The sequence below is a fragment of the Pinus tabuliformis genome, chromosome 1_2 (assembly GCF_031772625.1).
Source record: "Pinus tabuliformis cultivar Carrire ecotype Pingquan chromosome 1_2, CPIR1, whole genome shotgun sequence".
NCBI classification, from domain to species: domain Eukaryota; kingdom Viridiplantae; phylum Streptophyta; class Pinopsida; order Pinales; family Pinaceae; genus Pinus; species Pinus tabuliformis.
In genome coordinates, this window is record NC_142298.1 from 192,348,081 (window position 1) to 192,374,226 (window position 26,146).

The following is a 26,146-nucleotide window of genomic DNA, read 5'->3' on the forward strand; positions in this document are numbered from 1 at the left end:
AGTTATAAGGCTACATGGGCAATGTGTTTTTCTTATAGTGGTCTTGTGGTTATAGGTGTTTTTGGACACCGAGGATGGTATTCCCCCAAGGGGCAGGGTTTTGTAATAACCATAGTGAAAATTCCATGTAATAAAAGTTAATAAAGGAAAAATAATAACCACGGTTGATGGGACACTTATTACAAGCTTAATGTTTGGCAAGACATCCTAGTATGGGTGTTCATTTCAGTTAATATGTCTAATGAAAATAATGGAAATTAGGAGAAAATGGAGGTGAAAGGTAACAGGTTGCATGTGAGGAGAAAAATGAAGGAAAATAATGGAAAATAAAGAAAATAGAGGCCTCATTAATAAAAGGCTTATGAGGATCAATTCACAAACTTTTGCCAGTTCAGTTTTGGAGTTCTCTCTCTGTTCTCTCTCTCATACTCTTGGACACTTAGAGTTTTCTTGGATCACTCTTGGGGGAGTGTGGCATACTTGAAGTTTTAGAGAAACAAAGAAAATGAAGAGAATGAAAGTGCAAGAGGACATCAGGATCAATAGCTACAGTGGATTTTTCTTGTAGGTACTGAGTTGGATGTATGTTTTCCTCACTAGTTTTGGCATGTATGACATATGCATGTGGATTATTAGTCATGATTTGTCACTGGCATGGAGGATTTCTTGGATTGACAATGGATTTTCTTGGCCTTGCCATTTCTTGGATATCCATGGTGTTGTGGAATTATTTACTTGTTTTTTTTGGTTGGTTCTCATGTTTCCTTTAGCTTGGGTTGATTTATTAGTTCTTGGAAGCCCTAGTTGGACAAAGGCTCTTGAAGCCCCATAACAGCTCACGTTGAGTTACTATTCCTTGAAGCCTTGGTTGGAAAAATGCTTTGGAAGCCCTTGGTGGGTTGAGTTAATAGTATTGGAATCCTTGGTTGGACAAATGCTTTGGAAGCCCAGTAGTAGTTGTGGGTTGAGTTACTAGTCTTCGAAGCCTGGGTTGGAACAAATTCTCTAACGCCCTAGAACGATTGGGTGGAGACCAATCTCATGATGGTTTTGTGATTTCCAACCATGAGGTGGAATCACTATTTGATGAGTTGAGGTGTTTGGCCTCTAGAAGCCCTGGATGGTTTAGGGTTGATGTGTTCTATGAGATCCCACATTCATGATTAGAACATGGCACGAGAGCGAATGGCTGAAGAGAGATTTGGCTCAGACATTCTACGGTCAGGTGGAACATTGTAGTCCCATCCCAGGTTTGGATTTTTCATCATTAATATGAGGTTATTTCTCCTTTTATTTCTATGAGTATTATACTGATTTATATGTAGATTACATGGATGTGGTTTCCTTGGTATTTTTGTTGCTATTATGCTAGTTATGTATTTGTTTTATGATAGTAGCTATGTATGGATGTCATCATATTTTTACTTGTAAATGGATGGATAATGTATCTATGACCTAACAAATGAAACTGCAGCTAATGTGTTGAGGCATCAATGCTTCTTAGCAATTCTTAGTTCAGTATGAGACCCTTATGCTTAGATCTATTATTTATACCTGTAGATTATATATTTGTGATATGTTTGACGAAATCCCTGTCATGGCTAGTATGGGTCCAGTAAAGGGCTTGTTCAAGTATTTTCACTTGCACCTTTGTTTCCCTATTATCTATCTATTCTGAAAGTGTCATTAAATTCTAGGCAGTGACCTGGGCTCTAGGCTTGAAAAAGTGGCTCAAATCCTGGGGACATTGGTAGAACACTAAGAAAAATATTCCCTAGACATTGGCATGCCTTGTCATGAGAGCGTCCAAAGCCTCTTGGACACTGTCAGGACCATAGCATGGGAGAATCTGTGGGTCAAGTGTCCTAAAACCTCAATGGGACCCAGGGACTGGTTACCAGAAAGGTTGGGATGGTTCTTAAGAGTCTTTTTGCTGATGTTGAAGGTCTGTATGGTGTGTTTCCATCGGTTCCACTTCCTTAATGTGACTTAGGCGGTCAAATAATATCATAGTAACTTCTCTTCACATGTTTACCCTGGTTGGCTGGTTACTTGGGTAGATGTGGGAGGAGGGTGTTACAATGAGAGTTATCCTTTCATGCATTTAGGATGATTGGAGGTACACCTTGTGATAAAGGAAGGACAAGTCAAAAACTTGGAGAAGCTCTTCTAGAAGGTCAACACCTATTTATCATTGTAACTCACTCCATTTATATCAATACAAAGAGTTCCTTGTTTTCCTAAATGTGATGTCACTATTTCATGTATTTCAATACCATGTTGATCTATTGAATGAAGTAGATAGATGATGCTAGATAGATCTCGTAGTATCTTGGATTGTGTTGTCTACTTGTACAAGTTCTAATTTTGGCAGCAGGAGCTAGGATTGGAGCATTCAAGCCAAAGGAGTGAAACATACGACAAATTCCCAGTAGGTTTCTTCCCATCATCTACTTACTTTAAGGAAAAAATTGGGTCTTTTGTCATTCTGTTGTTATAGGTTAACCACCATACCTAGGGGAGATATTTCTATCCGCAGTCATAAATCCTGCATAACAACCATACCTTTCAAATTCTAATATTCTGAATAATTTTGTTGTTCCAAAGAATTCTGCTGCTCCACAATGCTCCTAGTATATCTCTCCCTTGAAACTTTGGGAAAAATAATGAAATAGTGAATATCTGCTTACTATTTAAAAGACTTTAGGAAATTATATTTCAAAAAATCAATATCCCTCATTTTTCTCTTTTTCGAATATCTTTCATAGTAAAATTCACTGTTGCGTTTACAAGTAAGGCACATCGATTAAGATAATGTATCGGTGTGTTAAATGTTTTTAACACATTGATATGATATAACTCCTTTTTTTATTTTTGAAATTCTAGAAACAGATGTGGTCATTATTTTAATGCACCAGTGTGGTTATTACTTAAACACATAGGTGTGATTAGTTTTAAAATAACACCGATATGATGGAATTTTTTTATTATTTTTTTTTCAAAATCCCAAAAATAGGTGTAGTTATTATTTTAACACAACGGTGTGATTGTTATTTAAACAGATTGGTGCAATTGGTTTTACAAGAGCACTGATATGATAGAATTGATTTTTTATTTTTGAAATCTCAGAAACAGGTGCGGTTATTATTTTAACACATCAGTGCGGTTATTATTTAAATGCATTGGTGCATTTATTATTTTAACGCATAGGTGTGGTTATTATTTAAAGGTCAATGCGGTTGGTTTTACAAGAGCACTAATACGATAGAATTCTTATTTTATTTTTGAAATCCCAGAAACCTGTACGGTTATTATTTTAACGCATCGGTGTTGTTATTATTTAAACACATCAGTGCAGTTAGTTTTACAAGAGTGCCAATATGCTTTAAAAGTTATTTTAAATTTTATTTTCACATAAAATAACATATTTATCTCAAATAATCCTTTAGGATGCATCCACATAAGTTGCAGTAGTTCATAGTATACATTTTCCGCTTAGAATCACCTTATTCTTAAAAAATGGTTTGAACTATATTGAAATTCATATTTTCACTATATGATTCTTGATATTAATTTTAGGTATGTACAAAAAAATTTATTGTTGATTTTTCTCAAATCCAGGGAGAAAATCTCATAATATCAAATGGCCAATTCTTCAAATTCTAGCTCATTCCATATTTCTCAAAGTCTTTCATGGAGTTCTCCCTTTCCATATCCAATAAGTTCATATTTTATTTATATTTCCATTATCTAATTGTTTTTTTTTTAATCCATGTCAATTTGAATCAAAATGTATCCAAATTTGCAGGATCCTAATTTAGAATTGATTTGAGATGCATAAAATATTCCACCATTTCAAAATCATCAGAAGCTCTTATCAAGAGCATCATACTGCAAGCAATTAGTAGATGAAAATGGACAACCACTTCACCCATTCAATTGGAACATGGCATCTTCCAACAGAAATCTTATGTCAGTGGCAATAATAATTCTTTGGTATAATGTAATTTCATCAAACCAATTTCATTGTGCTTACTAATATCATTGATGTGCTAATGTTCAATATTTTTTGAAAAAAGGATTCTAGTGATGATGAGCGACCCACCTATCATCTTCCGAAGCACCCCAATACAATGTCAAATCGAGAGAAGGCTGCATTAAGAGAAAAACTATTAGAGGAAGCATACAAAGAATGGTTGAATCAACCACCTATTCAATTCCCACTATGTCTAGATTCACCAATTAGGAATGAATATGACAATAGTTCTTCATCACAAGTTGGCAATGGAGGCAATAAAATAGAGGTCGGTATGGATGATTACTTATGGGATACGACTGCCATTAAGACAATGTTGTTAGATGCATTCCAAAATGATGAGCTGGGTTTGATGCTCATATCACTGATACCTTATTTGAAAGCCTAAAATTTGCTTCCACCGCCCCTCTCTTTGGACTTGGAATCTAGTCAAAGTCTATCCAAATGGGGACAACGATGTTACTATACAACTTGAAAGAAAATTTTGGCATGTTGAATGCATGTTTCTTGGTAATATTGAGGTAAATGACCATGATAAGGTCCCTTATATTTTGAGAATTCTTGTTACACAATGAAAATTAAAAATGGTTGATTTTATGAACGTTAAATATTGATATTGTACATTCATATTTCTTGCCAACTACAATTTATTCAAAGATAAGGTTCTTTTGAGTGATATTGTCTTGCCTTGTAGCTATGAAGATGCAAACTAGTTGTTGAAAATTTTGGGTGTTGAGTACATATCATATGGTGCATGTTCTAATGATTTTAGTCTATGTAGAGGAGAATATGTAGACAAAGAGATATGTTCAAAATGTGGGCATGACAGGTACCATAAATAACAAAAAGGGTAAATCACACGGTCCTCCTCATAATATATTGAGGCACATGCCTATAATCCCAAGGATTCAAAGAATATTTCGTTGCAAAAAGTTAGCTATGTTGTAGGGATGACATGCCTCACATAGAAGTGAGTCGGGAGTTATGTGAATCCTAACAAATTCAATTGCCATGAAGCATATAGAAGATACATGGCCCAAAAAATTCAAGGATAAAGTACAAAATCTATGATGTAGCATAGACATGGATGGAATCAACCAATATTCCCTCCAAAACACTAGCTATTATGTTTGGTTTGTAGTAGTGATCAATAACAATATTCCCCCATGGTTTTCCCTGAAGAATGAACGTATTACGTTGGCTCTCATAGTCCCTGATAGAAGACAATTGAAGAATATGGATGTATACTTACAACCATTGGTAGATGAATTAAAGGAATTATGGGAAGGTATTACAACGTATAAAGACCCATCCCAACAGAGAGGAGTTTTACATTATATGGCATATGTGCTTACGCCATACATGATTTTCTAGGCTTAGGAGTTTGATCTAGTAAATTACATGTTTATTGATTTGTTCATATACGTAACAATACTATTTCGCATATTAATTTAATTTTTTGCAACTTTTATGATCTTCATGATGGCTAACATGTTATGTACTATACAATAATTTCGAAGGTCTTGTAACAAAAGGGTATCATGGATGCAAATGTTGTGGACCTTCTCTGAAGGCTAGGTGGTCCAACCCCCTATGAAATCCATTGTATGATTGCTCTAGGGTATTCCCCCCAGAAGAGCACCCTTACAAAAGAGTAACATCCGCTTTCAATGGTAAACCAGAGAGAACCCAAAGGCCTATAAAAATGATACCCATTAAATGGATTAGAGCATATGAGAGAGAAGGAGAAGGAGCTTATAAAAATGTTCAATTCAAATGGGGAGCCTATGTTCGATGATCCAGAATTCTTTGACACTTATGTTAAGAAATTTCCCATTGGGATGAAAAGGAAATATGTCTTTTATGAGCTCCCATATTGGGAGCATCTTAAGATTACCCACTTACTAGATCCCATGCATATATTTAAAAATTCTTCATCTTATTTATGGAGGAACATATCATCAAAATAAAATGACACATTGGATGTTAGGAGAGATATTATTTTTTCAAGAAATAAAAAGAAACATTGGCCAAGACAAGAAAGTAGAGGAGAGGTTGGTCCCTCTTGGTCTTTCAAAGAGGGTGATGTCCCATGGATTTTAAAGAAATATGATATTTCTTTGTCAAAGGAAGTTATAACGGGTGTGAGGGTGCCTTCTTTATATGGGTCTTCATATGGTGTTAATTCAGTATGGTAGACCATTTGTCGGGGTTGAAATCGCATGATGATTTAAACCTTCTAAGAGTGTAGAAATTAATAGAAATTTGCTACTACTGATGAAATTGAACTAAAATCAAGAGATTACAAATTTACTCTACTATTCAGTAGAATGGAAATCACAATTTAGAAATACATGCAATGACATGAAACCATTAAAACACTACAAGAACACAATGATTTACAGGGGAACCTAACTGGGAAAAATCCCTTTGCTGCTTTTTATTAATCAGACGAGAATGAGAAACTATTACAATGTCCTGCTTCAATCTTGAAGAACACTCTACACTATAAACATGTTCTCCTACTAACTGTCCTACTCTGGCCAATACTTAGCCAATTCAAGACCCCAACATGCTCCTATTTCCTTGCGTAATTCTGGAGGAAATTAGCTCCTAAAATATAGGAATTTTCTCATATTTTCTTGCATAATTCCCAAGGAATGATTCACCTACTTAACTGTTCATCATGTACACTCAACTAGTATACAATAGATAATTACAATGTGCCTTTTCGTCCACTCTAGATAGGAAAATCGAATTCCATGCATGTTTGGGATATTTTTAGCTAATTGACCAGTTTAAGTGAGAGATCACCGAGTTAACAATAGTTCTACTGCTCAACTAACCATCAACTGACTCAATTAATTACTTGAGCTCAGTTAACTGAGTTCAACTAAAAATAACTGAACTAGATTACTAAATATTAGCAATCAATACATGCACAACTCTACTCTTAGCCTACAAACTCGAATTTACTCATCTAATTGGGAGACAAGAACATGTCACTCTAGCTAACTGAAATCCAAGTCATCCCGCTAATTTGGAAAATCGAATTACTCAATTTGACTAAGGAAAAAGTCAAAATTGAGCATTTTCTTGCTACATTTCTAACAAAGAGTATGTATGTAAAAACAAGATTTTATTATCTGTTATTATTTTTATGCAATGGGATAAAATGTAATTAATAATTGTATGTGTTTACTTTACAATGTCATTATCCTTTGCTTGTGTGTGGGTGTGTGAACCATGACTTTCCCCAAGACCTATGATGTGCAATATCTAAATTATTTGAATTTGTACATTGGATCACAACAAAGGAGATTCATATGGCTAGCATTCTACCACTAGTACAAAATGGCTAATTAGTTACTAAAATTTGCATATAAATGACCATTTTTCAGTCGGTTACCAATAGTGGCTAATTTAAAGTATCTTATAATGCAACCAAATTTTAGTCATATTTAGCTTAGAAATTAATTAGTTGCCTCAATTTTATCATCTAGTAGTATATATATTAAAACATTTGGTCATTAATTTAGTGATTAACTGCCACAATTAATGACCAAATACACAACAAAATATATTACTACATGATCACCCAAGAAAACTAATTAATGACGAAAGAAATATGACCAATTTTTTTTTTTTTCGTGTTATAAGATATTGTAATTTAGCTGCTAATAGTCATATATATGCAAAATCCAGTCATCATTTGTAATCACAAATTTATCATTTACAATAGTCATTTTTTTTTTTTTGTAGTTTCATATTCATTATATAAACAACTAACTTAGTAGTTATAATTCATTTCATTTACTTTAATTAATAATCATTATAAACAACTAATTTAGTTATTATATATATATATATATATATATATATATATATATATATATATATATATATATATATATATATATATATATATATATATATATATATATATATATTTCATCATCAACCAATATAAACTACTAATTTAGTAGTTTTAGATTTTATTTTATGTGTTCATTATTAATCAACACAAATAAATTAGTATGATTTTGCGACTAAATTAAATAAAAAATGTCATACAATATGCATGTTCATCTAATCTGAAAACGCAAAGTTGCATATATTAATGATAATACTAAATAATATCAAGCACAACTATAAATAATTTCAACCACCTAAATTATATTATATGAAATGTCAAGTATTACAATATGAGTTTCCAACTTAATATTGGTTGGACTACAATTTACACATGAATTATTGTTTCATCACTTCAAAACATTATCATTGTGTTGTCAAGGCATTGCAAGTGAATTCACCAACTCTAAATACTGGACCATTAGTTCGTATGTGTGTGTCTCATGTGAGATATTGGATTTGAGGGTATCACTAGATCAGTTCTCTCTCTCTTTTTGAATTTGTCACTCCAGTAGTGTAGTGTTCTCCTCTTTTTTTAGTTCTTAATTCTGATCATCATACTAATTTCCTCTTCTGAAAATAAAAGAAGATACAATGTAGAGTATAAGACATGAAATATGATGAACATTGGATAATATAAATTAAAATAGACTATAAAGGATTTATACGCCATATACCTCAACATTAGCAATGTCAATGCCATTGGTTTTGTAATGGATTTAGACCCCATTTTCACACTCATTAGAAAAACAACTTTAACTTTATCACATAAATTCTATCTGAATGAATGCGGAAAACAATAACTTAATTGACATGTTTATTCTCATCCTCTCTCTGATGCATGTTTTTGAGAGGTAAAGGCACTCTGATTTCATATGGATTACCATTCACATGAGAATCAAACATCTAACCAGAGATTTTTCGTTGATTTTACTTGAACACACAGAATTGCAGTTCCTGCATTTGTGAAAATTAAATTAACTTTTCCAAGTTGATAGGAACAAAGGCATTTTTGTTATGAAGCTATGAAATCCTAGGAAAACTTATTGTTATGTTGTATGGCATTGGCACTACCATGATTAACATTTTTAACTTCTTATGCACATCAAATAATCACAATAATTATTTTCACAAAAACTCACCTATACACAGAGAATCAAGTAACTCTAACTTGGACACTAGTTGGTTCACATTTTTACCTATTAATTTTTATATTCTATAGTTTTTATACGTTATACAAAAGAGATCTTTGTAGTAAAAAACCCTATTATAAGATACAAGAACTGTTAAATTACTCAAAGAAGATTAGATGGAAAGACTATTATATAATCCAATGTCCTTAAAAATTTGATTTCATTAGTCAACTAGAAACAAGCTTTGACAACCAAAATAAAACAAACAATAAACACCAATAATTACAAGAAATACGAGTGTATATAATTACCCTAGAGAATATGAGCCTAAAATTCTCAGGAAATATTCATCGGTGGTTGATAATGAGGACATCTTTCTCAAATTTCAGTTCTGACTCCAATAAGGTTAGTTGATCTTGGTGTCTTCTTTGCTTTATATGTATTTACTACACAAATCAGTTGCTACACCATCAATCAGGTATGTTATTGTTGGAATAAATATTAATCAGATATGTGCTCAAGCTCAAAATTTTAAGTGATATGTTTTAAATACGATTCCATGAGAGGAGTTTCATTTAAGGAGAGGAAGAGAAAAAATGTGAGAACTCAACTTGGTTTTAGACTAGAAAAATAGTTACAGTTTCATAAACAATCCACTTTTCCCACAAGTTTGATTGAAGTCTCTAGAATTCAAATGAGTATAAAATGTTGAAAATATCTAATTTGAGAATTGAATTGGTTCTCCACCTCCATAATATATTTCCATACATGTAATAGAGTCAAGGTTATCTCATAGTAGAGACTCCTTTGAAAAATTCACATCTCCCAAATAGTGCTTACTTTCCCTTTTGATCTCTATCTTTGTTATCTGTTGCATCTCCGTCATCTTCATCCAATAATTTGTGAGGTTGTTTTCTAAGCAACAAATACCTTTCCATGTTCATCACTTATGTAGTTTCACCATAGTCTTCTGCCTTCCAACTGGAACTATCTGAATTTGCATCTTCCCTTATACTTTCCTCTATGTCAGCGTCTGTAGAGGTTCCCTTAGCCCCAAAGGATTTCCCATTACACTATAAAGGCCCTTGTGGGGAGTTTTGAGATTGTAACGATGTTTGTTATCTTTGTTCTTATTGTTGGTCATAGTAAAATGAGTCTGAGTGGTGAAGTTGTGACTTTGAAGTTGTTGGATTCATTTCGCAATAATACTCATGGCCTTGTGGAATGAAGGGCTAACAGTAATTTGTTAGAGGTGGGTAAGAAATAGTTGTAGGTAATGGATTGTAAATCCCACCCTACCCTTGCTGGGTTGCAACAGCTGCATGTGTTGCATATTCAGGAGGTACCCAAATTCCCCCAACAACCACCAACTAAGGTGCTTGAGGATTTGAGCTTGGTGGTGAAGGACTGGGCCTTTTGGTGTGTAGGTGATATTTCTATCCAAATCTAGAATATAAAATCAACAAAAAATATCATTTTCAATGAAAAATACTTTCAAAATGACAGATAAGATAAATTGGGGGTTTGGAAAATATGTTTACCTGCAAATGGATTTTGACCTCATCATTGGTAAGCCCATCCACCTTCATAAACTATCTAATTTTCTTTGGTGTGGCCACTGAACAACACACCAAAATATAACAAAATCATTATTTATATGGGAAGAGAAAAAAATCATTTTTAATATGGAAACAAATGTATTAGACACCATATATCATCTGGTCAAATTAGGCATAGACAAGATCATATGAACATCTCTCAGTAATAGACTCCATCTATCTAAATCCTAATCCCAAATATATATAAAACATGATATAAATAAATAGACTAAACAAAATCCCATTATAAGAAAAGCCTCACCTTGTGAACCAATAAGTTTTTGAACAACATTTATAAAACACTGATGCAATCCAGGTGACCAACACCTTCTCCCCTTCCTTTGTATTTGATCTTGAGATGTATTATGTGTAGTGGGATATGTCTTATCCCCATTTATAACTACAACTATTTCCTTTGCATGTAGTTCAAGTGATAAACACCTTCTACCCTTCTCTATGTTTTATCTTGAGATGTATTAGGTGTAATGGGATATGTGTTAACCCCATCAATAATTCAAATTGTTTCCTTTGCATGCACCAGTGTATGTACCTCTTTTGTTTCTTTGGATATACTAATTCTGGTAGTAGTGGTGGTAGTGACATTCAAGCATATTGTTTCATTGGCCACTAATGATGAATCTACTTCACGCTCAATAGATGACAAAGATATAACAACCTCGATTCAAAATATACAAATAATTACATCAATTTATATGGTTAATAATAAACACCCAACTATTCAACTATTTAACATAAATTTTTTGAAAAAGACGAGTAGAGACGACTTACCTATATCAATGATATTTCTTACTTGTTTTTTGGAGTTGAATGCTCTTTGAATTCTGCTAACCACAACAAAAATTTTGGGGACAATGCTCCACCCAAATCTAGGCTTAGTTGTACATACCTTTCTACAGCTAGCCACCCCCGAGCCCTTAATAAACATTCTACTATCAGGGAATCCTTTGTATCACAACACGTTAAGTTCTCCCAAGAGAATGGATGAAGGAATGGATGAATCTCATCCTCCTCATCGTCCATTAAATAGACTAAAAAATGGAAAGGCATGCACACATTTCATGTGTCAACATGCAACTTTTATTTCATTATTTTAAGTTTTACTTAATATAATATTTCTCTTAATTCAACTCTTTCTTATTTTATTCATTTTTACTTTTTGTTAACTATACTTATTTTTACCATTTTTATAGTTTATTTTTATATATATTTATTTAAAACTCCAGTTTATTATTTAATATTTCATTTATTGATTATTATTATATTATATTCATTATTTATTATTTATTATTTATTTACCATTATTATCTTTTTTTATTATTTATTATTTATTTACTATTATTATCTTTTTTATTTATTTACTATTTATTTACCATCATTATCATTTGTTTATTATTTATTTACTTATATTTTGATATTATATTATTTTATTTATTATTATTAGGGGTCATTACAAAAGCAATATTAGGTAATGTCCTTTCAACAGTACACCTTACAGGTCGGGGAGCGATCACCTAGATTTCTTTCAAAAAAGGTTGGAATGCTCCTCTCGCTCTGTGTTTTGAATCTGAAAACAGTTTGTGATTTGAAGGAAGAGAGTGTACTTGATGCTAAGAATCCTTCTTCTTTAAGGATTCTTCCATATATATCCTCCCTTGTAAGATGAAAATAAGTCCAATCTCAAAGATCATCATTAACTAAATGAATTCCAAAAGTACCAAAAGTCAAACAAACGTAGAAAATGAATTGAATAACCCACAGTCACAATAACCTTTTTAAATATTTTAAGAACATATTAGTGAAGAAAACACAATACATAAGAAATACATAAGTACCCACCCCTTTTTTTCTATCAACAATTTCAGGATCTGGTTTTCGTAAATCAGCCGAGATCATCCAATTAGGTTTATCACCATTGTGGAATATCACCTTCTTGGAAACATGAATTTTTTTTAGCCTCTTGAGAGTATTTCTTAATAGCAATGAAATCCTCAAGCATAGGTATGTCATTCATATTAGGATCATTTTGAACATCCTCATGGGGAGAAATTCATTTTAAGTTAGCCAACTAATCTTTATGAGCTTCAATGGATGGAAACCATCAAATACAAGGTAGTTCATTATGAAAGGGAAAAAATGAGTAGGATTTTGCTTCAACTAGAAAACAAAATATGGATAAAATTAAGACACATATACCATCGTTGAGAATTTGCATACAAAAAGGAAGATCTTGTTTAAATGCTTCAATTTTTCTTCGTTCCTCTTCCAATCCCTTGATATATTCTTCATGCCTTCTCATTTTCTCAAGATGATCGCCCACGAGGGAGATGGAATTAAAAACATTAGAAGTTGAGGTTACAGAAGGCCCACAATTTAAGGTCAATTCTGCTGAGTATCCCATTTCTACATAGATCTATCTGTTCCAATACAGAAATTACTCAAAATATATTCTTTCAAAATAAACATAGGAAAACCTACAATGTGATCTCTTACAACCACTCATCATACCATTGAATCATCCAACCTTATTCGAAAGCTTTATCAATGATGACACATTAAATACTATTAATATATACTAGATTTTCAATTATTCCTAGTACGCATGCACATTCACAAGGGGCAGGGCATACACATCTAGTGAATTCTCAAAAATTATTTTTTTCCAACAATTGTTCCAATGCTTCTCGCCAATGCCCTTGGTGCACTAATTCATTACAATCAAGTGTTTTGTTCACAAGAGGAAATTCACCATTATCTTGCATGGAGGGAAAAGTTTCACATGTTCAGAATACAGAGAAGTGTACAATCTAGCAAAACTAAAAGGATAGAGGGACAAGGAATGTAATTTAGAAGCTTTGCATTATACAAAAAGGAAAAAACTCAAACATTGAATATAACATATGAAGTTTGAGTTGTATAACTACATCATGTTTCACTTTCTGTTTTAATAAATAATTAGGGGAAAATAAATGATGTTTGGGCTATAACCTGATGAAAAATGGGGGTTCCACAATCCATACACCTAGCTGATTGTGTCTCCAGTAGTGGCCCTGCCTTGTTTTCCTCAACCACTTCTTTTGAATCATTTACCTGTGTTGTAGCATATTTTTATGAAAGTCTCTCATGAACATACATCAAAAAACCACGGTTCTTACCTACATTATCTATTTTTATAGGTCTCTGTGCCATAACTTTATGTTCACTTTGCTGCAAATTAGATAGAAATGTTAGCCCCATGACCAGGCCATCACACTCAACATTTATGCAACTTAATATTTGATGATGTTATCAAATAATTTGAAAGAATCAAGGATTTTATATAATGGAGTTAATATTTGATGATGATATACATGTTATACAATTGAAATTAAAAATAAAGAAAACATGAGTTGAACTACACGAAAATATACCTTGTAAACCACATCAATTTTTTTATGTTGATTTGAAGCAAATTTTTCCATCCTCTTCAGCTCGTCAAAATCATATTTCTTCATCAATTTAGCCTCATCTGCTTCCTTTGTGGTATTCCTAGCCTTCATTTCATGCAACACTCTTTTATAGTCTCGTGGAAATACTTTCACAAACTTTGGGAGGAAAGATTCAAAATCAGCCAAGACTTCTCTTACCAACTGATTGTTAGAGTGATGCTAGTGTTGTTGTACCATCATCTTCAGTGTCATGACATCATCTTCCTCTTTGACATTTTCAAGGTCTACCAACTCGAGATTGCATCTTGAATGAAATTTCCATCAACATTAAGAACATAAGTAATACCTCCATTCATTCCAACTATAAAATTCATTATATTGTTTCCCAATATGACCACCATTCCACCAATCATGTATTCACATTAATGATCTCGTACTCCTTCAACCATTGCTTTTTCACTTGAATTCCTCAAACAAAACCTCTTTGCTTCCATACCATTGAAGTATGCTTCCCCACCTGTTTCCCCATATAGAGAAACATTCCCAATGATAATGTTTTCTTTAGGATCAAACGGCCTTCTTCTAGGAGGGTAAACCATGATATTTCCTTCTGATAAATCCTTACCAACATTCCCTATTAGTTTTACATGAATCGTGTCTATGGAAAAACTTGTCCTATTGTATCTTTTTGTAACTTCATGGCTAAGCATTGTACCAACATCTCTATTGACATTCCTTATGAGCATCTCCATTTAAGAAGGTACACCTTTCTCTAGAGATATCTTTGAAATCTTGATCAACTCTTGGTCTAGGACCATATCCATACCATGATCTTGTGCATGAACACAAGATTGAGCAGCTTCTACTCGAATCTATGTTGCAAGCTGAAGTAGAAAAGAAAGTTTGATATTTTCAAGCTTCTCATGACTATCTATAAATTCTTTATCCATCTCTAGCATATCTGCATGACCAACCATATCCTTTACAATTTTGAAACCCATCTCAGACAAAGTTCATGAACCTCTTTGGCATGCATGAAGAAGAAATTAATGACATGTTCTGGTTCTCCTGGAAAATTTTCCCCTAAAACGAGATCCTAAGTAGTGAAACCAACCAAAAATGTCTTTCTGTGACATGTGCGCATCATGATGTAACCCAAACTGATAAGGGGTGTTTTATTGAAACCAAACTCTTTTGTACCAAGTAGAGTAGCTATGACAACATCTCTTCCTATTTTCAATTGACCATCTATTTGTAGAATTGTCTGACCAAGCAAGTCATTAGCCACCAATGTCTGATGAGTCTCTGGTAGCTTAAGTTCCTAAGGCATCCTAGCATTTTTTATTCATATCCAGTAAGATGCTCTAGTACCACCATCATGTCTTGAAATCAATACATGATTTGCATGGCCTTTTACTGCACCACTTGCTATCAATCCAACTCCAACTTCTGAAACTAGCTTTACACCGATTCTAGCTCTTGGATTAGAATTCTGTAGCAAAATCCATCAAAGTAGTCAAATACGTTTTTCTTACCTTCTATCACTGCAAACTTCATATCTTGAACAAGAAACGTTACAAAATGAAAACCCCCAACATTTGGTTTAGAGGAAGGCAGATGGTTTTGAACAACTTTGGTTGACGATCCTTTTAGGAGATTTACATTTCAGGCAAACAAACATTGGAAATTGTATGCAGTTCAAGAAAAGAGGGATTGGGAAGAAAGATAATACTCAATGAATCCTCCAGAATCCAGAATCCATACCATCCATAGAAGGCACATCAAATTATGGTCTATAGTTTAGATGAAAGTTGTGCCTATGCATTTCATGTCAAAAAAAATGTCCCTACTAATATCTAAGAAAAAATTATGAAATTCATTTTGCACAGATTAGTTGATATAACTACATATAAATTTCAGGAACAAAGACTTTTAATATTCAACTGGAAATCCCAGTCCATCTCCTTACTAAGATATACCAAGGCATGTCACATTCTCTCACCACTATAAGATCTGAATAAAAATAAAATAGTGCATAACAAAACAATGTGTACATACTTTTGAAGAAGTAAAACGAAATTTCTTCCTTTAAGTTGTTACTCTATAATTACCTTAAAATCATAAATAAGTTCTGTAAGATCTTCATGTAATAAATATCATGATGTGGAGGAGGGCTAATAAACCCCACACTGATAGTTGAATTTCTTGTAAAAGAAATATCACCAATGACTTAATGGTCAGGAATTCCACCACACTAGATAGGATTTTAACCCTGTAGAGTAACATTTAAAATAAATGATAATAGAAAATATACAGTCTAATGTAAGAAGGATCCTTCACACACATGCCTACAAGTCTACCATGCACAAAACATAATAATCCTAACAACATGTCTTGGAAATAAGTTAAAATAATTATGCTAGCTTAGAAGATGTACTCTCCCAAATGCCACCAGTGTCATCAATAAATTATCTTCTGTAGACTCCTTGAAAAGAAAACTCCATACCTAAGCCATCTTATTATAAATTTCATTTGCATTAGTAAGGTAGATAATAGAAACACCAAATCGCCCACTTGCAACTTGTTTGATTGAACTTCTTTTGGGATTCACTGAGACATCAGGGAGTGTTCCTAACTATGATGGATTCTTTCCCCCTTCACTTGAGGCACATAAAAAATTACAGAAAGAAATATTAATATTGATGGTGCATGAAAGAAATCAGTCTAAGTTATCTTTCAGTATCTTATTTTTGTAAGTAAAAACACATGTGGGATTGTTGGTTCTTATTAGTTGTTGGATTTTTTTTTTATCCTAATATTGTTCCAAACGATAGAAGAAGATGTAGACCTATATTAGATTTTCCTCCAATTTTATCCATTGAAATAGCAAGATTTGTATGAGCCTAAAGTGAAATTGAACCATAACTCATAGCACCTATGCATAATTGCTTCACAACCTCACTAGCAAGTTCAACTTCCTCCAAATGAATATTCCTATTTGGTACTTCCTTAAATTTAGGCATCCCTCGCAAATTGCAGCGTTTGTTTAAAACCTGAATTATTTTAGAGTATTTCTTATACACCACAACACTTTTTTTGTGAGCTGCTTATTGATTCTTTGTAATGTCTAGTGTGTCATTTAGATTTACGTCACCATCTTTACGCCAGTGATAGTCACCAGGATTGGGAAAAGTATGTGCATTAGCACTCCCTTTGGGTGAAAGACTATTGGGAAATGAAAATTTATGCAAACAAAGTGCATCTTGAGAAAGCATCTCAAATGTTCCCCTTCCACCCAACTTTGTGTTCCAAAAAAACACCTTTTAACAACTTCTAATGAAAGTCTAAGTGCCTCTAAAAATTGAGCACCTTTATAAGATGCCAAAAGTGGAAATTCTCATCTTCCTTAAAACCTTCAACATGCCATATTTACTTTCTTTTATGTATTTGTTATCCAACTCTTCTTTAGTGTGTAAGGTTTCATTCTTCTTTGGTGGGATTTTACCATCAATCTATAGTCTCCATATAGCTTCAATTGTTATGTATCGGTGTTGACAGTGCTCAACCATCCAACATTCAAGGGATCTCCTGGGTATGAAGTCCCAACTAGACCTCGCACCATTTGATGTAGAAGTCACATTCGATACGATGGCCCAGTTTCCATTATCTTAGAGATTTTCCTTAGCTCTTGTTGTTTAGCACATGAGATTGTTATGCTTGTATGTTCAAAAATCAAGGTGAGTATGCCAGGTGAGTGCGTAATGTAACTTGTGTCCAGGTTCTCTTAATGTAAAGGAGAGGGTAAAAGTAAGCCTCTAGATGAGAGGTAGTAGTACCACCTAGGGAGAGACACACATGAAACAACAAGGGTCTGACCACCATCCAACGGAGTAGCCCGCAGTGGATGCGGCAGTCATTAAAACCAAATTGCAAGGGAAAACAAGTACACCATCCAGTAGAGTAGTCTCCACGGAGGTGATGGTCGTTATAACTAGGAAAAAAAGAATGGTATGTCTAATGTCCTGTAGAGTAGTCCACATGGATGAGACAACAGTGATAAACAAGACAACACATCTTGAACAATGTAAGTACTAAAACAACCAAAGTAGTTCAACTATCTTAGTACAAGTTAAGAAAACATGCATTACAAATGTTTAAAGAGTAGTCTTACAAACATCTACAAAAACATGTGTGAAAATGTGCTGGCCTAAAACAGGCTTCTGAATTAAGAAAAAGTCCCAAGGCACATATGTACACCATACATCACTAGTCCTAGTAGTGGGACATTGGAGCCACTCCCCACTCCTCAAAGAACAGAATACAGATTCTCAAGGCTATATGGGAGGAGCCAAGGTGAAAATTCCTTTGCTCATACAATGGGAGGGGTATATATAGCCAAGGGTGATGTTTGACCCTTGTGACTCTTAGACTACCCTCATGAATATTCAACTTCCCATGACTTTTCAACTGACGTGACTCTTCAAATTATGTGTGTGTTATTGGACTTCACTTTATCTTGAATTCAGTTACAATGGATATAGCCCATAATGGTGATGTGGCTGAGAGAGATCATGATACAACTTGGTATGACAATGATGACATGTATTGGATGACTGTGGTGTCCATGTTAAGTTGTTGCGCTGTTGAGTAATGGATTTATTCTTGGTGTGCTTTGTCATCTCCTCTGCGTTGCATAATTTTGCAGGGTCTTCGATGGTCTTGGTCTTGCTTGATGGTTCAATGCATGTGTCCCGTTTACTTGTTTCTTGATATGCTTGGTATGCCTGTTGAGTTGGAAGCAAGTCTTCTAGCATATGCGCTACTTCTTCATCCCATTTCTCGTCTCACCATGATTTACTAGTGTACCTGTTCCTGCAATCCACTCATGATGGAACAACATCAAATACAAAACCTCCTAGTCTAGCATGATGCATTGTTGTCGCGTTTCGAGTGACAGGGAGGGAGAAAACTCACTGAGATAGTGTAGAGCATAGCTCAGGCTGGAATGAGGCATTCTAGGAGGAAAACATGCACTGTCGGGAAAAACTATGCAGTGATCATTGGGACGTAGGATTGTGTAGTGAGAGTCACCAATGTCAGCTGCAAGGTGGGACCCTGAGGGTGGCAGCCTCTGCGTAGTTTTAAGAGGGAAGATAGAGCAGGGTTGTATAGGGACTGTTGGTCAGTTCTGTGCAGTTTCCAAGGGGTTGGCAAAGAAGGGTTGCAATCAGAATGTTGGTCATTACTACGTCATTTCCAGAGGGAAGATAGAGCTAGGATGTAGAGGTACCTACTAAACATGATTGCGCAATTTCTGGGAATAGTTCAGGAAAGGCAGTAGGGGAACTGCCAGACATGTCTACATAATTTTTAGAGGTAGGACAAAGCAAGGCAGCAAGGGTCATCTGGGTAGCTCTGTGAAACTTTGGGGAACAGTTCAAAGCAAGGCAACAGATGACCTAGTGGGCATGTTTTCACAAATTTGGAGAACAGTGCAGACCCAGGTCTCAAAGAAGTGTAGGCTTCTGGTGGGCAAGGAGGAGGGTTTATGATTATGCTTGAGAAATGCGTAGTTCAGTTGGATAGGGAGGCATTTTATATGCAATTTTGGGAGGCAAATAGGCTTTTCACCTCCAAGATTATGTAGTGTAGCTGACCTGGAGGACAACCTCAAGCACTATGTAGTTCTGAGTAGCAGAGTAGGTTCACTAAGGGTTGAGACTATGCAGTGCATCTCATTTGGGGTCTGGTGGAAGAGGGTTGTCTGGCCGAGTATATTTTCAAGAAAATGGCTAAGTGCCAAAAGTAAGCAAACTTGTGCAGAATAAAATTATGAACATACACTTAACATACTCGACGACAAGACAACATAGACCACCATGAAATTAAGAAAAAACATGCCCTTAGTGATACTGTTTTGGAGTTGAGAGCGACAAGTTTGACACTTGTGATAGACCTTTGGATGACTGTGATGACACTTGTGCGACAGTTCTTACAGCGTTGTGTGTGAGTAGGACAGATGTTTACATAGCAAAGACAACCCAAACATAGAAAGACATGCTTTCAAACTCACTAGAATTAGATCACAAGCATGGCAAAGAAATCAACACGCCGAAAGACAATTGCTAGTCAAACAAGCAAAAAGGTGGAAAGACTTCACAAGAGCTCATGGGGTGAGGTCGAATGTTTGCAACTACTAAAGGAAAAACCAAGGAAGGCTTAGAAATTTGGATGCAAGCCAAAATTTTGGAGGGTGTTGCAGCTGCTACAACAAGGGGCATATAAGATATACTCCAAACCCTACTAGTGAGATAAGATGGTGATGCACAACACCAACAACTTATAGAGAGATAATGGGGACTCTCTTGCATGATGTAACTGCAAAAGTCAAGATCTGTTTAGTCACACTTTCATCCTTATTGGGGTTAGGGAAATTTAACCACTATCTATATAAGGGAAATATTGTAAACAAATAACAATGATCAAAGTATGTTTTGTCTATTATAATAACCATAACAAACAAGTTAAAAAAGTAAAAGAATTTATATTACCTGCCTCTATCTAATAGTACTAGTAATTTGTAACCTTCACAAATTGCAAGTCGTGCCTCTAAGCTTATCCTCTCCAAGGTCTCTTCCAATCCTCTAGAGCCATGTTCTTTTGGAATTGATATCAAGCACTTTGATATACCAACCTAAATAATTCATCTTTTTAATTGCTTTTGTTTCTTCAATGGAAAGATTAGGACCTTTAAGAGAAATTCGATGGCGCTACTTCTCACTAGTTTTGTGTAAGATCCCCTTCTGGAGCAATCACGCATTCCATTGAGGTGAAAACTGCTTCATGAATTAGATCAATAGGAGGGTTTGTCACTTGAGAAAACATCCTTTTTAAGTACTCAAATATTATTTTCAGCCTATTTGACATCACAACTAAAGGTGTATCATTCCTCATTGAACCAAGAGATTTTGTTCCATATTTTTCCATAGGAAGAAACACAATTTCAAAAGCCTTAACTGTATACCTGAAAAATGAAATGCATATTTAAACAAATGGCGCACAAAACATGGAAACATACATTCAGAAATATTTGATAGCATCTTTACATACAAATCACTTACCCATAAGCCTTCAATAGCAACAACAAGCCATGTATTCCCATGTTTTCCATTGTATCATCCAAATCGTCAACCTGTAAACCAATACAATAAACAAGCTATGGAAAATTTATAGTTGACATCCAAGGTACCCAAGTTATATTAAGATTTCAGAAATCATATTTACTAATCCAATAACTTATTCACGCACTCTTTCTGCTTTTGGAACATAATAGACAATAACTTTTAAGGCTATCTTTTGTCTCTTTATCGATTTTGAATAGGGTCGTGACATGGAATAATGATTTCTTAAGGCCTCATCATCCACAATACCATGTTTTTCAAAATCTAGAAGTAGCATCATGCCAGTTTTAAGCCTTCCCTTTTCACAAATATCCTCGGGTGGAATGTCTACAACACCTACTTCACTTACCATGATAACTCGTCCACTATAGGTTACATAGAAACATCCAAGACAAATTCCATTACGATCTATAGTTTCTCCAAGATAGTGATCGTATGTGATTGCAATGTTTGAACATAATAGCAATATTTACAAGGTTATTATCTATGTCATAGAAACTTGAAAAGCATGTGACCGTTAAAATAATTTAATTATTTAATAGTGTCAAAGCATGTGAGTACAAGTCATATTTCAAGTAATTTCATCTAGATATCCTTTCTAAAAAAGAATTTTCCATTTGAATGAAATACAACTTTGTAGTCCATGCTTTTTAGATAACAATAACCATGGCAATTCATTTTTTTAATTTCTTATGTTTAGTGGCATAGCATGTGACTAAAAGTCATCTTTCACAATAACAGTTTCTCAAAATACATATATTCTTCTAGAAAGGTTGGAAACATATGTATTTTGTGAGGAAATGGTCGATGTGATAAGTCTCAAACACTTTCAAATTTTTTTATATAAAAGAAAATGAAAAAAAATGCTAATCCTTCAAAGAGAGAAACAAATATTTACATGCTACAAGGGTTGGTCCATCCCATGGTTCTATTAAATCTGAGAAATATTCATATAAATATCTACGATCAGGCCACATGTTTTTGTCATTCTTCCTTGCCTATGGAATCATTATCATTACTGCTTCAAGAAGACTCCTAGCTCGAACAAGAAGCTCTAATACACCATCGAAAGCCCCTGAAATACATAACAATTTGAGGAGACAAAATCCTTGATGATGAAGAAAAGGGCCAAACTATAGAAACATTCAAGGGATTTCTTGAATCTAAAGAGCCTTTTCATCCACATTAAGGAAAATTTTTTGCATCTCATTCTTTGAAAGATAAAGGTTTTAGCACTTTAATATTCCTTCCTATGCTTTCATCTTGTAATAAAATTACCAAAAGCAATGCATACAAATGAAAAATAGTCAATATAAAAGCCATAAATAAGTTTACATTCACAAGGACATTGTTTTCTCTCTTGAGAGAATGCAAAAGAGGGAAAAAACTCACCATTTGACATTTCCTCATAGAGTATTTATCTCCCCAATGTTCCCTAATATGTGCATGGGATGAACATGATCCCAGCTAGGAAATGTGTTTGCTGAAAAATGAAAATAAATATGCAAGTAAAACAAGTAAATTTATCTTGGATAATATCACAATCACACATATTTATGGTTGGCATTTCCTTCATTTATGAGGGGTGTTAAAAATTTAGGCTAGAAAAAAAAATTAGATGCTGAAATTAAATGAAGTGGCAAAGGTAATTTTAGAGTCTATCCCATTGTAAAATATTTTGAAACCCTCATATACCTTTACATCTCAACTCCAACTAAATAATTCCCCCACATCTAAGTTTTAACATCACATGATTCATGTGCTCCAATCATCTCTCTGTCTAGGAAATGGAGAAGTCCTCCTCCATTAAACTTTCCATGTAGAGAAATGTATCAACTCTGTAACATATGTCACTCCACATCATGGTTTACACCACCTCACCTATGTGATCGTCAACCAAAACTTAAAAATAATGAACAACATAAAAACCTGAAAACCAAAATCATGCTTGGTTGACAACATCAACTAGAACTAAGTCGTCTAAAGCATAATTAAAATCTGCAAAATGGTCAATCCAACCTTTGGAGTATATTATTGACTTAAAAAGAGAGTAAGGATGTAATTTGCACCAAATCCATGTAGTTGCTAAACTTTTCATCGCCCAAATCTACAATAAAGAAACATATGTGTTCGATTCAACAAATATTCCATGTCAGTTTTCATTAGGAAAAATGTGTGTTAAATCCTTTTCCATTCTACGCTCTATAAAGTTTCTATCTATAAAAGGATTTTGTGATTCTCCTTTATGGGTTTCATTAGTGGTGAGAGCATTAGAGGTCAAGGTAGAATTTGATAAGTATTGAAACATAAATTTTCTCTTGCTTGAGGGTTACTTTTAACTAACCTTTGAAAAACTTGTCATCCATGGAAAAATGTCCAATATCACTTAAATATATCAATGGTTTGTTGAGTTCGATCCCTTGACCTAAAGTTTGATAGTGGGATTTAGTAACATGGATTTGACTATCATTCGCGGGGGGCATCACCATAGTATCTTGAGTCTTGGAAGTGGCTCTTCATTGCAGCATTGTGGATCTTCATCAACTTGATCTAGAAAAATTTGAGTTCTTGCACTCAATCCCTACCATTGTAAACGTTAGGGTTCCAGGATCAATTATGATATGGCAACGATATCTAGGCGACATTTTATTTCATGATCTTGGTCATATTCTCCTTCATCATTCTTAAAGGGTGAATGACCAATGTTGCTATTCCAAATCACGAATTGATGGAGAATACACCAACTTCAAATTCATCCATAAGAATGATTAATTGGAAAGAATTGCAATGCATGAATTCATCTTTTAATTGAAATGTATTTTAAATTGAACTAGATTGGCATGAAATACTCTAGCTTATTTTCCCTAGAAATGAACATTTTGGAGGTTCTCCATTGGCCACTATCTATTGTAATCTATAAGTGGATGGAGTTGGTTTATTTTGTCACATTTTATTGTTGATGTTGTAATCATCAACATTATGGTTCACAATTAGATGTATCTCGCTTGGTATTTATAACTATTATTATTTTCATTGCTCAAATTTTCTCCAACTCATTAGTATTGTAGATACTTTGGAGCAATTGTCATGCTTGGTGCTAAGTGGGAGGGTGAGAATGAAGTTAGAGTCTGTGATTTTCTAATTTCTTTTCCCTTCTCATTTATATTACCTCATTAACAATCCATAGCCTAGGTTTTTCTTCGTTGGTTTGAGAATTTGCATGGGCTACTTAATATTTGGAACTAAGTAATGAGGATTCTACGTGTGATTATTAGTGTTTCCACTTCATTACGTGGGTTTTTGTTGGATGTTGACATTGTTGTATTTGTCCATTAGTATTGCTAGACGATGTCTAGAAGAGTGAGGTTTTTGTTAAAGGTGAGGATTCACAAGGATGTTATGTGCATGCACACTTGACAAATTCTTTGAATTTAATTCCCTATTAATGTGATCAAAGGATATAACATTGAAGATTGTAATCAACTCCATAACTCTAATCATCCACTGATATCATAAAGAATTGTTTAAGTATAACCTTTCACCCAATCTATAACATCCTTTAAATCATATAACACTTGTATGCTTAGATTGTTGAAGTGGCATAATTAAAATGACTAATATAAACGATTGATTCATATTATTGTAGTACTTTTTAGGTAGTCGTAATTGTGTTCCTAGACTAAATTAATCATTCATGTTAGTCATTTTTAGTTGGGTCACTTAAGATTGCTTCTTTTTAGTAGTATTTCACTTGGAAAAGTTGTAGTGAATAAGCATTTGCGGTAATGAAAGGGATGAAGACAAAAAAAGGGGAGCTTCTCCAAATGAATGGAAAAAGGCATATGATAAAGAGTAAGTGACTTATCATTTGTCAAATTTCCACATAGTAACTATTCACACTGAACTAATTCATAATGTATATTTTTATCTCATATGTATTATTTATGTTAGCTTAATTTCATCAACAAATTCATTGTTTACAATTCGGAAGCGACACAAATTTGGGTCGCATTGTATGAATAGAAGAGGAGGAAATGGGACAGTGATACGAAATAATTCAGATGGTTGAATGATAGAATCATGCCTTATCCTGATCATTTAAGAGAAAATATGAGAATGATATGCCCCAATAGTTGGGTCATTTATCAAGTCAGAGAGAAATACAGTGCATCTTGTCATTACCCACATGCTTAAGAGGATGTGCTAAACATAGTGATTGGGTGGAAAAACTCAGTAATAATATATTTTTGTACATTTTTAACTTCATAATTCACCTTTGAATTTTAACATCTATATTATATATTTTAATTATGTTCAGGTTATTAGACACATGACACTGTGATTTTTTCACTTTTTTATAGGGGCATTTTTTCCCATCTATGTGGGCATATAGACATCATTTTTGCATGAAGGATGTCGATGATGGATGCATGACACAAGACTATGGAGTGGAAGTTGGTTTTGACCAATCTATTCATGCTAGCCACCATGATCAAAACCTAATACAGGGGATGTTAGGCTACCTCGAAAAGATACAAGTGATCATTGAAGTGGACCTCTCTTTGTTCCAATGTGTTATTTTTAGGTGCCAGTGGTGGGACACCTTTGATCAGAATAATGTAAAGGAAGATCACGATTGTGGGATGATATCTATCAACTCTAGAAAGATATGGCATGAACCTAGGGAGCCTTATGTTTTCCCCAAACATTGTAGCCAAGTTTTTTTTACCCAGATGTGTTGGATAGGGATTGGTGGTTTGTATTAAGACATGACCCTAGATCAAAACATATTTTGAGAACATCAATGTTATCATGCCAAGTGAGGAAGATAATGAGGGTG

At 34.0% G+C, this 26,146-nt stretch overlaps 3 pseudogenes; all 3 read right to left on the reverse strand.

Moving 5' to 3' along the window:
* Positions 1-10,028: 10,028 nt before the first annotated feature.
* LOC149205145 (uncharacterized) lies at positions 10,029-13,098 on the reverse strand (annotated as a pseudogene).
* An 88-nt stretch (positions 13,099-13,186) lies between these two features.
* On the reverse strand, positions 13,187-17,694 carry LOC149205146 (glutamate synthase 1 [NADH], chloroplastic-like; annotated as a pseudogene).
* Positions 17,695-20,672: 2,978 nt separating this feature from the next.
* Positions 20,673-26,146, reverse strand: part of LOC149205147 (glutamate synthase 1 [NADH], chloroplastic-like) — an 86,946-nt pseudogene continuing 81,472 nt past the window's right edge.